This window comes from Mirounga angustirostris, unplaced genomic scaffold, assembly GCF_029215605.1.
Source record: "Mirounga angustirostris isolate CCGP_5_RB_7025 unplaced genomic scaffold, mMirAng1.0.hap1 SCAF_1, whole genome shotgun sequence".
Lineage (NCBI taxonomy): Eukaryota > Metazoa > Chordata > Mammalia > Carnivora > Phocidae > Mirounga > Mirounga angustirostris.
The window spans coordinates 33,333,031-33,347,519 of record NW_026991709.1 but is presented as its reverse complement, the minus strand read 5'-3'; the positions used below and the strand labels follow the sequence as shown (position 1 = coordinate 33,347,519).

Below are 14,489 nucleotides of genomic sequence, written 5' to 3'. Positions count from 1 at the left end.
CACAACTGATTTTCATATATTATCTTTGTCATTAAACTTGCTAAATGAATTGAATAATTCTAATAATTTATCTGCATGTTCTTCAGATTATGTAACTATACAGTCATATATTTGTAATGTCACTTTTACATTTATTTTTTTTATTTCTTCCTTGTCAATCTTTTTTTTTTTTTTTAACTTTTGTTTCCTTTCTTCCATGGTTGTACTGGTTAGCATAGGCAGTAAAATTTTTATATAATTCTACTGCAAAGGGAAAAAATTCAGTATTTCTCTGATCATGGCAAGAAACAGATTGAATATTCAAAGTTCATTTTTTTAAGTGTATTTGATACTTTACAAAAATGCTATAAAATATAAAGAATCAAAAATAGCAGAGCCATACTCCAAGGCTGGTGACAGTGAAGAACTTTAGCCATACTTAGGTCTGATGGGGCAATGAGGGAACTCATATCTGAATTCAGAGATTGTAGCTCTATGAGGAAGCCTGTCTAAAAGAAGCAGTAGCCTTTGGTAGATAACACCACATTATGCCATAAGTTGGGAGAGGGAAAAGGCATTGAAGTGGTAGAATAGGTACCATGAGTATTTTAAATATCTTTTTGTGCAATTTACTGGTGCCTTCTGGGCAAGCATCGGTTGCATCTCATATATATCATTTCAATTCTACAATGGATAATGGTGTTTGTGTCAATTTTATGTTTTGGTGGATCAATAATTTCCACTTAGGGTTCCCATTTGGTGTACCTCAGTCAGATATTTTGTCATTCCCAGAGCCTAGTAGTATATTGGAAACTGGTTTTCCAATAAAAATATTTGTTGGAGTAAGTGAGCATGACAGGAAAGCAGAATTCTAGATGTTTTCTGTGGATTCTCATTTGGGGGGCTTGACAGAGACCACACAGAACATCCTTGTCAGCAAGAAAACATGTCTGAAAATATTGGGTCTATTATATGGCATAGAACATATGGTAGTATAAGACTGAAGCATCTTTCATCAAAAAGATGAAACTTTTTCTTTTTCAATACACCTTTTAAGGTTGACACCTTTACTGGTTATTCCAAATGTGATATATATTGCCATCAGAATCCAAAAAGGGACTCTTTTTCATGGTGGACAGTGCAAGATTCATTAACTTGTCTCTCACTTTAGAAGTAATATCGCAACATACTACAAACCACTGGAACCTTGGCACCTTAATTAATGTGTCAAACAGCTGTGGTTCCCTGGGGATTATCTTTGATCCTCTGTCAGACTTGTATTTTGGAAGGGCAGTTAAAATGTTTTCTACTTCCCATTCACTAGGAATTAACATAATCTCATCAATGAAATAGACTTGCATCATTTTCTGTGGAATATCATGATAATCAAGATCCCTTTTGACTTATTCTCACAGGAAACAGACATAACATACCTTTGAGGCAAATATTTAAAGGCATACTATTGTCCTTACTATATGAAAACAAAGTATTTTTTATTTTCTTTGCTAATAGTGATTTTAAAAAATAGACTGATAACTGCATTCCAGATGCCAAAGTGTGCTTTGATTTACTCTAGTAAATTTACCTCTTTAACTGCAGGTTAAAATGGTAACATCAGGGGCACCTGGGTGGGTCAGTCATTAAGCATCTTCCTTCTGCTCAGGTCATGGTCCCAGGTGTCCTGGGATCAAGCCCCGCATCGGGCTCCCTGCTCGGCCGGAAGCCTGCTTCTCCTTCTCCCACTCCCCCTGCTTGCGTTCCCTCTCTTGTTGTCTCTTTCTCTCTCTCGTCAAATAAATAAAAAAAAAAATCTTAAAAAAAAGAAAAGAAAATGGTAACATCAAATGAAGTTGTTTTGATGATTATCAAACAGAATATCAATAAATAGACTTCCTCCACAACCCACATGTTTTTGCTTTAGCAAAATAGTCATGTTAAATAGATAGTGGTATTGACCACTCCTGCAATGTTCAAGAATTTCATGATAGCAACTGCAACTACATCCTTAGATGCAGAATTGCTTTTGTTTATTATTTTTGTTGAGAGGGACATTTCTTTGGGCTTTCAATTATCCCTTCCTGCCATTCCTGGGGTCAGGGAATTGATCCAGGGATTCTGCCAGTTACTAAATATATTCTGTGAATGGAAAAGTACCACCAGATAAATCTGTGGTCTGAGAATGGAGGAGGAGGCACCTTTAGGTCTACACACCCTTTAAAACCTGAATTCAATAAATTCTCTTTTAGTAGACCACAGTGATTTTTCAGGGCATCAAGAATCAGCGTCAGTCAAAGCCAGTAACTGAAAACTCCTGAAAATTTTAGGTGTTTCCTGTTTCTGTGCAAAATTACTCAGGTAACTAGATCGCAGTTCCTCTGGAGTAATCCTAGAATAATAGTCATTGTATATTACTGTAACTGGCATGTAGAATCCTTCTGCAAAGGAACTGTGAACGGTCTGTGGATTGTCATAGTTCTGGAAACTGAGCAATAGGTTATGAATAGTTTTCCGCCCAACTGATCAACTTTTTTTGCCTAAAATTACTTCTTAGTGTTCTGCCAAACAATTTCATTCCCAAGGACTCTTTGATCAATGATGTATATACCAAATATATACCCCTGTTTTTCTTCAACTAATTTTTTTAATGTGGAGATAATTGTAGATTCACGTGTATCTATAATAAATAATACAGAGACCCTGTGTATATCTTTTCAAATGTACCCAGTGCTAACATCTTATAATACTACACTGCAATATTACAATTTGAGTATTGACATTGATCAAGTGAAGATTTCATTACTACAAAGGTTTCTGATGTTGCCCTTTTATAGCTTTACCCACATCTCTCCCACCTGGCGCACCATTTAATTTTGTTATTCCAAGAATGTTATATAAATGGTACCAAACGGTATGCATCTTGTAGGGATTGGCTTTTTTTTAACCAACATAATTCTCTGGGGATTCCTTTAGGTTGGTGATTAGGTCAATAGTTCCTTTTTTATTGCTGAGTAGTAGTCTGTGATATGGATGTCTCATAGGTTATGGGGTTTTGTTTTTAACATTTCATTTGATGAAGGATATTGGTTTGTTTCCCATTTTTTACTATTATGCATAAAGCTGTTACAAACATCTGTGAACAAATTTCTGTGTGAACATGTCTTTCTTGATCACTGTGCTTATATAATAAGTCTTGGAATCAGTATAGACTGATTCCTCTCTTCTTTTTGGAAGTCGTTGTAGCTGTTTTAGTTCTTTCGCTTTTCCATATAAATTTCAGAATAAAAATATTGTCAATACAAAAATCTTTCTGAGATAGGAGTTATATTTAATTTGTATGCCAGTTTGGGGAGAATTGGCATCTTTTCTATTAAGCCTTCTAATATATGAACACAGTATATTGCTCCATTTATTTAGGTCTTCTTTGGCTTTTTTCATTAGAATTGTGTAGATTTCAACATAAAATTTCTACCTGTTTTATTAGATTTACACCAAAGTATTTCATTTTTGAGTGATTATAAATGACGTACTATAATTTCTATATTTATGTTTTTATCAATACTATATGAAAATGCAATTGATTTTTAAAAAATATTTATATTGTATCCTGCAATTTTGCTGAACTCAATTGTTATTTCTAAAACGTTTTTGTAGATTCCTTGGGATTTTCTACATATTTCGTGATGTCATCTACAAATAGAGGGAGTTTTATTTCTTGCTTTTTGAACTCTATGTTTTTTATTTCCTTTTCTTGTCTTATTTCAATGGCTAGAACTTACAGTACTCTGTCAAATAAATGTAGTGATAGCAGAAAATCTTGCCTTCTTTTTGGATTTTTAAGGGAAAGCATTAAGTCTTTTATTTTCAGGTTAGTTATAAATACTCCATCAAGTTGAGGAAATTCCCCTCTATTCCTATTTTTCTGAGAGTTTTTATCATGAGTCAGTGTTGAATTTCAACTTTTTTTTCTGCATCAATTGATATGATCATGTGATTTTTCTCTTTTAACCTATTAATACAGTGAGTTACAGTGATTATTTTTCAAATAATCAAAAACATTTGCATCTCTGAAATAAGCCCGAGTTAGTCATTTGCTAATATTTTGTTAAAGATTTTTGTGTGTCTATGTTAATGAGAGATACTTGTCTATAGCTTTTTTTTTTTTTTTTTTTTTTTTTTTTTTTAGTATTGTTTTTGGTATGAGGGTAATACTAGCTTAAAAAAAAGTTAGGGCACCTTCCTCTTATTTTCTGTAAGAGATCATGTAGAAAATTCTCCAGAGAAACCATATAGGCATGATGATTTCTCTTTGAGAGTTTTAAAAATAAGAAATCTATTTCCTTCAAGGTTGTAAGCCTATTCAATATACCTATTTGGAAATATTCAAAGTTGGGTGGAACAAAGATAAGCCCTTTTGTCAGTACTTAAGGTAGCCTCCAGACAGGCAGCACACAACTATAGTTCTTTGCAAAAACTGTCTGCGTTGCTCCCTCTGGCACTCACAACCTGCACCAGGAGTTTAGACTGCTGTTTCCATGGCTGCAGTCCATCTGGGGAGAGGGAGATGTCAGACAGGTATTTTTAAATGCCACAGAGCTCTCACCCCACAATGTAGCAAGCTCTTTTTTTCTTAAGCTTTCCCCTTGGCTTTTGTAATTTCTGCATCTGCAATAAATTGATTCTGAGAATTTTTGCTAGCATTTTGGTTGTATCTGTGAGGGAACAGACCTCTAGAGTTTCTGACTCCATCCTTTTCAGTGATGTCAACCCAGTGTTCACTTTTATATTCTAATTTCAGCAAGCAGAGGGACTGTTTTGATGCTCACAAACATTCTTTTGTTTTTAACATATTATAATATTAACACTTTTTCATTCTATTTTTCAATTATGATTCATGCATTTACTGTTACTATCTACTTTAGGAAGTAAAATAGAAAGCCATTACAATGGGAAATCATATTTTTGCCTCAGCCAACAAAAAATAATGGTAATAGGCATCACATAAACAGAATCTATAATTCAAAATAAAATAAAATGAAACTAAATGCTCTTGGTGGCTTCATCAGCAAAGCATAATTCAAAGCTTGCAATATATGGTGCATTTAGCCTATAAAGATTCAGGCATTCCCTGTACTTGCGTCTTGAATATTTTGTCAACTGACATGAAATTTCCCTGAGATAACTTCATGTTAGAAAATATATTAAAAATTAGTACTGATTTTTCTGGGAGATTATGTTTCTGTGTACAGAAATTATATGACCTACGAAACCTATTTCACTTGTAATATTGATATCAATGTGGAATTAAAAGGAGTTTGATATGGAAGGAAGCTTATTTAAGATTTATTTATTTGCCATTTTAATAATCCTTATTATTAATTGCTTTTGTAACATTAGCTCTTCTAAGAGTGCTAAATATTCATAAATTCAGAGAAAACAAAAGTTCTATTTTAAAATTAAATTACTTTTTACAAAATGTAAACCTATGCAGTAACTTCCCCAGTTAGAAGTCAAAACCACAATTTATGCTATTACTGTTGTTTTATTTTTCTAGGAAAGGGGTGTGTTATGGGGCATGAATATTTTTAGTAATTTAAATCTCTTGGTATTGAAATACAAAGCTAAAGTTACAGTGGCACATTGTCTTGATAACCTCAAATATAAAAACCTACTTTCTTACTACTTCAATATATATGAGGAAAGAATAACTATTATAGCAGATTCACAAATAATTTTGTTTGTAAAATATAATACAGTTCTACTACATGACATTTTTGATGATATTTACTTTCTTAATAGTTTTTTTTCTTTCTAAATAAAGGAAAATAAAGTGAATTGAACAGCAGATAAAATCTGGTTAAATTTTCTGTTAATGGCTAAAAAAAGATCATCACCTCATCCTCTTGATTATCAAGATATAAAGATCTACTGATTCAACACTTGAAAACTCTTAAGATGTTACATTTCTTTCTTTCCATATTACCTAATTAACTCTCAAATATTTCAGCATAACAAAGGAGTAGCCAAGGTCCATTTCCTCCCTACCTCCTTCTCTCTCTTGTTCCATTTATTGTTTTTTTTCCCCCTTTCTCTCTTCTGTACCTCAGTCTCTGCCTCTATTTCTTTCTCTCTGTCTTTCTCTCTTATTACTGCTTTCTTGCATTTGATATTACAGTTTTTAGGGACAGAATTTTGAGAACGTCTCTCTCCAAAATATCTTCTGTTCTATAAACCTGATAGCCTCTCCTGCTATGCTGACACTCTGTTTAGTAATAATTTATTTTTTGCTTTATTTTCACATGCTCTTTAAAATCTATAATTGATTACAAATGGTGAGACTGTACTATGTTGTTATTTCTTTATTTTGATAATATGTGTATATTTGTCCTTAAGTTCCATTCAGGGCTTTTGTCACATATCTTCTGTTTAAAAGATAACTGAACCATTTGCAAACTGAAGACAATTAAAAATTAAGGTAAGGATAAGGGAAAATGGTTATTAGCAAAGATCAAAACTTAATTTTAATAGAAACAAGAGGGGGAAAAGCTGCAGACCATTTGGGGACAGTAATTGAGGTTTATAGATCAAGTGAGCTGATTAGTTGTTGACTACAAAGAGCTCTAAAATCAAAACACTCTATTTCTGTACTACTAGACATAGAACCCTTCTGATACCATATATGTGGGTTTTTCCCCATACCAACCAATTCACCAACTCTCTGGAAACTGACTGGGCTTCCTATAATTCAGTTCAGTTCTGACACTATCTAGTAGAAGTTAGCTCACAACCCACAGCTTAAGGGCTGAGTCCCATGAGACTGCCCCCTACCTCAGTTGCCAATTGAAAACTCAGGTTGTCATCTGTGCTTGTGACTGACTGGTTATAAATGCTCATGACCCCCTCCTATGGTTTGATAATTTCTTAGAATGGCTCACAGAACTCAAGAAAACAGTTTATTTACTAGATTACTGACTTATAAAAGGCTACAACTCAAAAGCAACAAGATGGAAGAGATACAAAGGGCAAGGTATGGGAAAGGGACATAGAGCTTCATGCCTTATTCAGGTGTGCTATCTTCTCAGCACCCCACGTGTTCACCAGCCTGGAAGCTCTCCAAACCCATACTTTAGGGATTTTTGTGAAGGCTTCATGATATAGGCATGATTGATTCAATCATTGACCATTGGTGATTGAACACAATCTCTAGCTCCTCCCTAAGGTCAGGGGGTGGGGCTGAAAGTTCCAACTCTTTAATCACATGGTTGGTTTCCCTGGAAACTAGCCTCCATCTTTGGAGAAGAAGAACATAACCAGAAAAGTTTGTCTTTGTATGGACCCTAGGCAGAAAACAAACTCTCCCTTGAAAATATGTAATGGAGGCTTTGTGATGTTCTGGGATTTAAATTAACATTACTTTCAGAATTTAGTAAATTACAAACTGATAATATAACAAAAGGTTTTCCTAGATTGGTAGTGCCTTAAGAAATCTAACACCACCTCTCAAAGTTCTCAAAGGATTCACACAGATGCTCCTTAAACATGGAGATCTCACCAAGATTCACCAGTCTGCTTGACTGAACTGCATGTTACGTGAGATAGCACAACTTATACCCTTGAGCCCAGACCAATCTCCCCGGCTCTGGGGAAATTGCTAAGCTGATCCTAAAATTCACATGGAAATGCAAGGCTCTCAGAATAGGTAAAACAATCATAAAAAGAACAAAAGTGGAGGACACTTCCCAATTTCAAACCTTACTACCCTTTGTAACTTCAAATCTAACTATAAAGATATAGTGGTTAGCGTTGTGTTGCACTGGAATAAAGGTAGACTTATAGACAATAGAATTGAGAGTTCAGAAATTTAAAAAAAAAAAAAAACACAGGCAACCTATGCTTGTCATACATATTCTCGAAATCCAATATTACAAGTTTTGTAGTTTCTGCTTCAAGTACAATGAAATAACTGCCTATCAGATGACACTCCTGCAAAATGAACTATAAAACCTGGATATGATACAAAAAGCAACTACCAGAAAAAACTGGAAGGCAAGAGAAGCAGACCAACCCTACTGGAGAGTATGTGCTTCATGGAGGAGGGGAAAATGAGGGACTATGAGAGTATTTTCCAGTCTCTGGGCAGTTTACACAGCTTCAGTGGGAGAACATGTGGAAAGCCCACTTCTGGAATGGGAACCTGAAGATTGAAAAGTGGAACAGTTTACAAATAGCACCCCCTTTTTATCAGGATGTTTGCTTTTGTACCAAACGTCATGTAAGGATGTCCAAGCTATGTGGGGAGGCTGTGAGTTGGTGATTTCGCCAGCAGCTAGTATGCCAGTGGATAGCCAGCATCAGCCTCCAGAAATGTGAATGAAGAAACCTTCAGATGATTCCAGCTCCCAGGCTTCAGATCAACTCAGATGGAACCAAGTGGAGCAGAGATGGACTATTCTTACTGAAAACTGCCCAAGTTAAAGGTTTGTGCTCAAAGTAAATGTTGTTTTAAGTCACTAAATTTTGGGGTGATCTTTTTCACACAACAAGGGATAATTAGAATGTTAGACAAAATAGACTTTGTGGGAAATTATACTCTGGGGCTCCATAATTCTAACTACATAATTTCACCAGAAAATTACAAAAGTGGTATTATCTCATTACAATCATATAACACATATTCAATATGTATTATGTCCAAATGCACAATTATAGTGAGAGATTTTAACATACCACCTTCATTAGTTGATTGCTCAAGTAGATTTTAAAAAGAACAGTTAGGGGGCACCTGGGTGGCTCAATCCATTGAGCAGCAGACTCCATTTTGGCTCAGGTCATGATCTTATGGGTCATGGGATTGAGCCCCAGGTCGGGCTCTGTGCTCAGTGGAGAGTCTGCTTGGGGATTCTCTCCCTCTGCTCCTCACCCCACTCTCACTCTCTCTCAAACAAATGAATAAATCTTTTAAAAGAACAGTTAGTGATACAAAAGGCTTAATCTACAAAATTAGGAAAAAATAATAAGTATATAGAAAATTCAACCTACACACTTTAAGCTCAATGGGTATATATATAGACATATCTAACAAATATAAAATGAATTTTATTCTCAACCACACATGAAATACTTACCAAAAATGATGATGTATAAGTCTGTAAAATTGTTCTTAACAAGCTTAAATAAATTATATGATACAGACCACAATCTCCAGCCTTAGTATAATAAACTGTAAATCACAAAACAAATTTTTACAAATCAGTTAAAACAGAAGAGTCACAATTTAAATACTCATAAATAAATATGAGATCATGATACAATTTATAACACATTTAAAACAATAATGAAAATGCTATGTGGTTCATTTGTGTGTTATAGGCTGATAGGTACTTATAGGGAAATGTAAAACCTCAAACGTTAATCTAGGAAAAGACATTTTTAATTAAAAAAACGTTTTTAAAAGTCTGCATAACTAGTCTAATAATATAGAGGGAAGAAATTAATAAAAAGGACAAAGATTAATGAAATAAAAAGAATACAACAAAGAAGTCAGATGTTCAATGCTAGATATTTGATGAATTCTAAAATAAACCAAATCTGAATGGATTTATCAATACTAGAGAAGGAAAAAGTAACTGATACTAGATTTAGAATGAAAAAATGAGTATAAATAGAGACATAGCAGAGCTTTTTTTAAAAAAAAAAAGGAAAATAATGGAAATTTTTTTTTTTAAGATTTTATTTATTTATTTGAGAGAGAGAATGAGATAGAGAGAGCATGAGAAGGGGGAGGGGCAGAGGGAGAAGCAGACTCCTTGCCGAGCAAGGAGCCCCATGCGGGACTCCATCCCAGGACTCTGGGATCATGACCTGAGCCGAAGGCAGTCGCTTAACCAACTGAGCCACCCAGGCGCCCATGGAAATATTTTTGCCAATAACTTGGCAAATTGGAATAAAATGGATTTTTTTATGAAAATATAATCAGGAAACATAAGTATGTCCTAAATTTTTAAAGTATTTGATTCAGTAGTTTTTAGAAAAATCTATTCATACTTATACACACACCACCAGACCTAGGTAATTTTATTAAAAATTTCTGCCAAAGTAACAGGAAACATGAAATATACTGACAATTGAAATGGCATGAAAATCTGTGAAAATGTTAACATGAAGCATGTTGCAAAAGTCAGTCCCTTTCATGTGGTCTCTTGTCTCTACTCTGCTCCATAAGAACGGGCCTTGGACTAGGAACACTTCCTTATCAAAAGATAAAGAGCCTACACAGCCCGTGCTGCACTTATCTCGTGTGGAAATATCTTCCCCAGTTTCGTGTTCGCGGATGCTCTCTTTGTCTCTGCCTGAAGTGAGTATGTCATATGGTCCCTGGCCAACCCCACTGCTATATCTGCTCTCTGCAGGGAGGGGACAGGCTCCTTCCACTGTCACACAAGAAGGGTGTGTATAGGGCAGACCAATTGCCATGGGGGACCACGCACACCACTGAAGCTGATCTTGCTCTCTCTCTCGTCTATGTAAGTAAAGCATTGTTCCATCCACGGCTTGACTGGGTTGCTGTTTCCTTGGTGACGGTGATACCAAGATGCCATGGGCAAAGGTGTTCAGAGTCCTGTCTTGAGATTGTTAACTGGTGCACACTACTCTGCCTGACAAAATAGAACTCTATAAGTAAAATTTAAAGGCTTTTTTTTATTAATGTGGTGGTTGCTGTTTTTCCCTGTTAACTGATCTTATTTTCAAAAATTCAACAAACGAACATATTTTAACTCTTAAGTAGTTCTCCTAAAATGTATAGGCATCCATGATCGCTTGTAAACTAATTATTTTCAGGTTGCAGAATATCACAATCTAAATCTTTTTGCTAATAGGTCATGTTATAATACTCTGGACTTCAGTTTTACTTTGTATGGCTTACACATTATATTTTATAGAATAGCTAAACCTATTTTAAAAAGTAAACCTTTCTGCCATTTTCACCCAAGTCCAAGTTATAGGCAATCTAATACTCCTTTCACACAGCAGAACTAGACCCAGCATCTCCAGGAAATGGAAAACCAGTTGCCAGAGGGAAGAGGTCTAAATCTTTTCAGTGTGGTGATTATGTACTACTGTTGGCCTGAGCTTTTTCCCAAAAGGAAGAAAGAAAAGGGTGGAAAAAAGCCTTGTCTATATGTATTTATATTTCTAATGAAAATGTGGCCTTGGACATTCCTAAATTCAACATGGCCACTCAGTATTAAGACACTTCTTTAATTTTGTTTTTGTTTTATTCCAGAACCACATGAAAGGGTTTTACTTTTTTAATTTTGATTTTTTTTTTTTGGAAATAATAGAAGGAAACATATCACTTTTCTAATATTTTCATGGGCATGAAGGAAAATGTACTTTCATGATTCTCTCCTACATTGGCATTATATCAAATAATATATTCTCATACATCAAACTGAATGACCAGCAGAGGTATTAAATTTGATGAGGAAAATAGTAAGGAAAATTACCAATGAGAATTTGGGAAGGAAAGTTTGCTAAATACATTTCTCTCCGTCGTTTGACTTTCAGTGAAATGACGGTTATTTTTATCACTGCTGATATGGTGGTCTTTTTTTTAAATTTGATTGTTATCACAAGATACTGTAATTATTCTCCCTTCTTCTCCTGTCCCTTTACAAATAAAATCATTGCCTCAGGAAAAAGTTAGCTTAATGTAACTGTTTCTAGTATAAATAATTTTCTCTTCACGTCTACAAGGAAGTATAGAAGGAATTCTGCGTTGTTTCTTTCCTAAATCGTATTGTGCAGCCAAGCTCCTAAAAATCATAAAATCCAATTGAAGGAATTTCTTTTTGACACAGAAGAATAAACCGTTATTTCCAAATTATACAAAACAGCTCAGGTGATGAGTGTATCAAGCTTTGGAGACCTGGTAAGCATGTGATGTAGAAGTTAAGATCAGTCACACCAACTTCACATCCCTAGGCAACTTCAATGACTGTAACTGCAGGTTTGCAGATGGCCTGCTGGGGTCCGCTATATAATGATTCTGTGCATGTGACACCTTGTTACCTCATACTTAAACCCCAATAAAGAGTGATTTGGATTTCTCAAGATTTGTTTTGGTGTAATTTTCTATGAGAGAAAATGAGAATACATCGAAAGTATATATTCACATTTGTATTTGTGTGTGTTTGAATAATACTACATTTATATCTACAAAACCCTAATATATTACATCAAGATGTTTTAAAGAAATGAGAATTTCCAATAGAAAATACCAGAAATGTTTATAAGTTGATTGAAAGGAGTTGTTGAAGATCTTTTTCAACTATTTAACTAATAATTTTCAGTTTTCAAGCTCATTTTCATTATTTGGTTTATTTACTTGTTATTTTCACTCACATCGTATGCCATATTCTTTAATTTTAGATCTGACTTACACAAAGCATTAACATTATCCTTTTAAAAATCTGTAATTTGTAGCACTTCCCAGTATTTGTCCATTAGAAATCATTGCAATAAAAAAAATCAAAGCTCTCCCATTTTTGAGTACTAATTATGTAAAAAGTTCTTAATTTCTGTTCAGTTCCTAAATATGAATATATGAATATTAGCATATTATTATATGTATTTGTAAACATTGTATCACACAGGATTCTTATCATTCAATTTGAAAAAAATGAATTTCCTTTAAATAATAAATGAAGCAGGGGTTTCTCAGATTTGAAAATCTTTTCATGAAGAAAAAGAAAAATTATGATTTATTATTGTTTTCCAATAATGGTACATCAAAAGATGGAGTGGAAGAAATTGTATTGTTTATTAGCAAATATCATTCAACATAAAAGTAACTCTTTTCGACCTGCATTTAATCTAAACTTGTCTTGTGCTCAAGTTAAACTCTGAGGTTCCTCACCTGCTCGAAACTCTCAACACTGATGGGTACTATATAATGGTGTGATTGAAAGAATATCAAAAATTAAAAATATGAAGTTAAGTTGTCCATATAGACAATGCAGATCAGCTGGAAATCTCTTGCATTGCTTGTAGAATTGTAAACTGGAGCAACTGCTGTGAAAACATAAACTTTTAAAAGCTTTTCTTAAGTGTAAGTTTACTTAAAACTCCTTGTTTATAACTCAGATTGCCTCCGTGAAGTCAGAGACTGGAGAGGAAATGGAATGTTTCGAAAACAAAACCAAAACCAAACCCAACAGCAGCACATGGTTGACATCTTGCTACCTGAAGCTAGAATCATCAAAAACCCCAGAGGCAAAATGTCATTACTGGAATCAGAAGATGACCTGAAAGAAACAACTGAGTGACTTGTAGCTGCATGAACAATGTTCTGTGTACTGTTCTGATGCAACCCTCATAAGCCTGAATCTCAGCTATGGGATTGGATTTAATGGAGCAACCCAAAATCCTTAGATGGGGGTGCGCCTGGGTGGCTCAGGCAGTTAAGTGTTGGGCTCTTGATTTCGGCTCAGGTCATGATCTCAGGATTGTGAAATCCAGCCCTGCACTGGGCTCCATGCTGAGCATGGAGCCTGCTTAAGATTCTCTCTCTCCATCTCTCTCTGCACAAACCACCCCCCCACTCACACTTTCTCTCTAAAAAAAAAAAAAAAAAAAAAAAAAGTCCTTAGCTAGGAAGAATAATATTGAAGAATACATTGATATAAACCAGGCTAGAATGTGTAGTATTCCATTGTGTTTTGGCACATTTATGCCAACACAAATCAAAAGATTGCTACATCTGTCATCTCTACACTTACTATGGCAAAATACTGTTATAGGTATTTTATGAATATTAACTCATTCAATCCTTTAATAAATCCTCTGTGGTAGTTGTTATAAATGTGGACATGAGTAGGGCTGAATTTCCTATCCCTTGGACCGCCACCCATTCACTTATTTTTTTTTTTTTACTGACTCTGTGTAAAAATAATTTTAAAATGATTCAAAATAAAAGCAGTATTTGTGAATTATGATAAGTTTTTCCCTTTTGGTGCCCAGTATACAACATGAGGGAAAAAATAATGTATTTAGTTTATCCAAGATCTAGCTCTTTGCTGAATTGGTAGGAGGCAAATTTTCCAATAATGATCCACATGTGTTGGAGGCAAGAGGACTTTGTTTGGGTTGAAAAAAAATTTTTTTTTAAATGTGTTTAGTTGCTAAGTTTTTTCTTAATCTATATGAGTGTGTGTGTTTGTGTGTGTGTGTGTGTGTGTGTATACAGAAGTCTTGAGAAGAAAGATAGACAAGGAAATGAAGGGCATGATATTTCTGCCAGTTTTTGATCTGAGCCATTTTTTTGTTTGTTTTTGTTTTGTTTTGTTTTGTTTTTGAGCCACATGAGTAAACTTGTGAATCTGAATATATTTGAAACTAGAGGCACAAGTCATGTTGATTCTAGTGCTGACTACAAGAGCTGGGAATGAGCTCATTCCTTTCCATTGCCCTGCTCTGGCCCACTGCGGGCCTGGCTATGCTGTAGAAGACCT

General features: G+C 34.6%; 1 long non-coding RNA gene across 2 annotated transcripts; it reads left to right on the top strand.

The window, feature by feature from the left end:
• Positions 1–5,828: 5,828 nt before the first annotated feature.
• LOC135362771 (uncharacterized) lies at positions 5,829–14,033 on the top strand. 2 transcript variants are annotated; one of them, XR_010407947.1, is made up of 3 exons: positions 5,829–8,453; positions 10,199–10,330; positions 13,123–14,033. It is a non-coding gene; the product is annotated as an uncharacterized LOC135362771 (long non-coding RNA). The 2 variants fall into 2 exon arrangements; XR_010407948.1 differs by having other exon boundaries at positions 10,199–10,499.
• The last annotated feature ends 456 nt before the right edge of the window (positions 14,034–14,489 follow it).